Source organism: Macrobrachium rosenbergii, chromosome 4, assembly GCF_040412425.1.
Source record: "Macrobrachium rosenbergii isolate ZJJX-2024 chromosome 4, ASM4041242v1, whole genome shotgun sequence".
In the NCBI taxonomy this organism is placed as follows: domain Eukaryota; kingdom Metazoa; phylum Arthropoda; class Malacostraca; order Decapoda; family Palaemonidae; genus Macrobrachium; species Macrobrachium rosenbergii.
The window spans coordinates 71,765,166-71,769,098 of record NC_089744.1 but is presented as its reverse complement, the minus strand read 5'-3'; positions in this window follow the sequence as shown (position 1 = coordinate 71,769,098).

Genomic DNA, 3,933 nt, shown 5'->3' with positions numbered 1-3,933 from the left:
AGGCAAAAAGAAATTTCCCTTCGATACGAAGTTCAGGGAAACCTTTTCCAATAACAGTTGAATTCAGATTTTTATTTTATACCTTGAGATTGATTGATTGCTTCGTGTAAACAAGTGTCGAAATACCTAACGTCAACTGCACCACAAATAAATGATTTATTATTTTAAAACTCAATTAATAGAGAAGAGTTAGAGGCTACTATTTGTAAAATGTATTATCAAAATATATTATATATATATATATTATATATATATATTATATATATTATTATATATATATATATATATAATATATAATATATATGTATGTATGTATGTATGTATATATATATATATATATATATATATATATATATATATATATATATATATATATATATATATATATATATATATATATATATTTCACAGTTCATATGATTAGTTCATATGCATTACTTAATAAATTGGCCATATTAAGCGAATTAAAAATTTATAAGGTTAACGAATGTAATGCGACGAAAGTAATAAATGTTTTGCTGGTAAACAAATAGAGTATTACGCAAAACAGATCTCTCACTCTCTGTTTCTTACACCTCGCCTTAGGCTCACTGAAAAAGACAGTGATTTAAGTGATAATTCTTCCACTTTGGGAAGAAAAACCCCAGAAATGAAAGAAAACTCAATGCCACTGAGACTGGGAATTGTAAAGCTTTCATCTGGCTTGGTGAATGTTTGGTGTGTAAGTATTCAGTGAATGTTTAGTTCGTGTTTAGTGAATGTTTAGTGAGTATTTAGGATTTAGCGAATTTTTAGTTTGTAAGTGTTTAGTGAGTCTTTAGGATTTAGTGACTGTTTGTGTTTAGTGAATGTTTAGTGTGTAAGTATTCAGTCAGTGTTTAGTGAGTTTAGGTTTTAATGAATGTTTTGTGAATGTTGGTGTTTAGTGTGCACGTTATAGAATGATTTGTGAATGTTAGTGTTTAGTGAATGTTTAGTGTGCAAGTATTCAGTGAATGTTTAGTGAGTGTTTAGGGTTTAGCGAATGTTAAGTGTATAAGTGTTTAGTGAGTCTCTAGGGTTTAGTGAATGTTTAGTTAATGTTAGTGTTTAGTGCATGTTTAGTGTGTAAATATTCAGTAAATGTTTAGTGAGTGTTTAGGGTTTACTGAATGTTTTATGAATGTTAGTGTTTAGTGAATGTTTAGTGAGTATTTAGGGTTTAGCAAATATTTAGTGTGAAAGTGTTTAGTGAGTGCTTAGGGTTTATTGAATGTTTTGTGAATGTTACTGTTTAGTGAATGTTTAGTATGCAGGTATTCAGTGAATCTTTAGTGAGTGTTTAGGGTTTAGTGAATGTTAGTGTTTAGTGAATGTTTAGTGTGCAAGTATTCAGTGAATGTTTAGTGAGTGTTTGGGAATTAGTGAATGTTTAGTGTGTAAGTGTTTAGTGAGTTTTTAGGGTTTAGTGAAGGTTAGTGTTTAGTGAATGTTTAGTGTGTAAGCATTCAGTGAATGTTTAGTGAGTGTTTAGGGTTTAGTGAATGTCAGCATTTAGTGAATGTTTAGTGTGCAAGTATTAGTGCATGTTTAGTGAGTGGTTAGTTTATGGAATGTTTGGTGAATGTTAGTGTTTAGTGAATGTTTAGTGTGCAAGTATTCAGTGAGTATTTAGTGAGTGTTTAGGGTTTAGTGAATGTTTAGTGGGTAAGTGTTTAGTGAGTGTTTAGAGTTTAGTAAATGTTTAGTGAATGTTTAGTGTGTAAGTATTCATTGAATGTTTAGTGTGTGTTTAGGGTTTACTGAATGTCTGGTGAATGTTAGTGTTTAGTGAATGTTTAGTGTGCAAGTATTCATTGAGTGTTTAGTTTAGTGAATGTTTTGTTTAGAATGTTTAGTGTGTAAGTGTTTTAGTGAGTGTTTAGAGTTTAGTGAATGTTAGTTTTAGTGAATGTTTAGTGTTAAGTGTTTTAGTGAGTTTTAATTAGTGATTTTTAATGTTAAATGAGTGTTTAGGAATTTAATGAGCATTTAGGGTTTAGTGAGTATTTAGTGTTTAATGAGTGTTTAGGGTTTAGTGAATGTTTATTGTATAGTGAGTGCTTAGTGAATGTTTAGTGAGTGTTTAGTGTATAGTGAGTGCTTAGTGAATGTTTAGTATATAGTGAGTGCTTAGTAAATGTTTAGTGAGTGTTTAGTGTTTAATGAATGTTTAGGATTAAGTGAGTGCTTAGTGAATGTTAAGTGAGTGTTTAGACTATAGTGAGTATTCAGTGATTTTTAGTGAGTGTTTAGTGTTTCATGAGTGTTTGGTGAGCGTTTAGTGTACAGTGAGTGCCTAGTGAGTGTTGGGTATTCAGTGATTGTTTATTGTTATTGAGTGTGTGTATAGTAAGTGTGAGTTTTAGTGAGTGTGAGTATATAGTAAGTGTCAGTGTTTTGTGAGTGTAAGTGTATAGTGAGTGTTAGTGTTTAATGATTGTACATTACTGTTTAGTTAGTGTTTGATGACTGTATGCAAAGAAAGTCCCGTAATTTACAGGAACCATTTATGCCAGGCATTGCTTAGATCCAAGAGCAGATGCTTAGGCCTTGGCCACAATAGTTGGAGTGCTTAGGTAACCTGTTTTTGTAAGGTAATTTCTCGCTGTGAAATTGGGTCAAGTAATAAGAAATAACAACAACAACAACAACAACAACAACAACAACAACAATAATAATAATAATAATAATAATAATAATAATAATAATAATAATAATAATAATAATAATAATAAATATTTGAGATTATGTTGATTAGAATGCAAAATTCTGTACTTCAGCTACAATAAACCTCAGAATAGAAATTTTTCGAACTATATTTTACAGTGATGGTTAATTTAACTATAAAAAAATAACATATTCTTATATTTAAACAAGAAAAACAAAGTTGCCGAGACCTTTCATTATGGCCGCCCGAGGTCACACGCTAGGCAGGGAGATCGCCACTCCACATTATTTATTGATGCTCTATGATACTAATAATGTGCAGTTCGGTGGTCTTCCACCAGGGCGGCGCTGCAGAGCGTTGTTTGCGGCCATTTTTAAAAGCTTGGTAAACGCGGAAATTGAGCAGGGATCTTAGTGCGATTGTTTTTTTTTTTTTTAGTTCCTTATTTCAGTGTACAGTGCGCAGCTTGTAAGCTGCCAAAATAGGCACAAGAATTCTTCCAGAGAAAATAAAACATTTCACAGGTAAGCCAAGCATAATGAAGTTTGTTTACCCGTAATCTTGTGCTGTTGTCGTTTCGTGTCACATGTTCACTCACCAACGTAAGTTTTAGGTGGATGTGGCATAATACATAGCTAAAATAGCCCCCGACTGGCTGAAATCGATGTTTCCGATGCCGTGGGCTTACTATGATAGAGGTGCTACATGTTTCTTCAGTAATACATCTGAAAGCTTATGTATTGTTGTGTATGAGGCTGTCTAGGGCGTGGGGCAGGTGAATGGAACAACCACTGCTCTCTTGGGTAAAGGCGGGAAATTTCAGTTAAACATGGCATGATAGCAATGATATTGTGGTTTTCTTTCCGGAATACCTGCATATTTATATAATTTGTTCTAAGCATGTAAATAATGATAATAGCGCAGTGTTTTGGCACATTCGGAACTATTTAGCTCAAAAACTTAGCCAGCAAAAGTTTAAAATTCCATTTAGTTCCCTTCATCCTTGCGTTGATGACATACGTATGGCACAAGAGGCTAGCCTAGGCGTACATTTTTTTTTTTTTTTTTTTTTTACATTGTTGGGCATTAGAACGATAATTAGATAGAATGAATAAATAAAGGTTACAACAAAATAGTAATTTTGACTGAAATGGAATAAATGTGTGCTTAAAAGAAGGCCAGTAAAATAAGATATCTGGCAAATTTGTATCAAAGGCCTAGCTTCATTGATCCATGCTTCATGT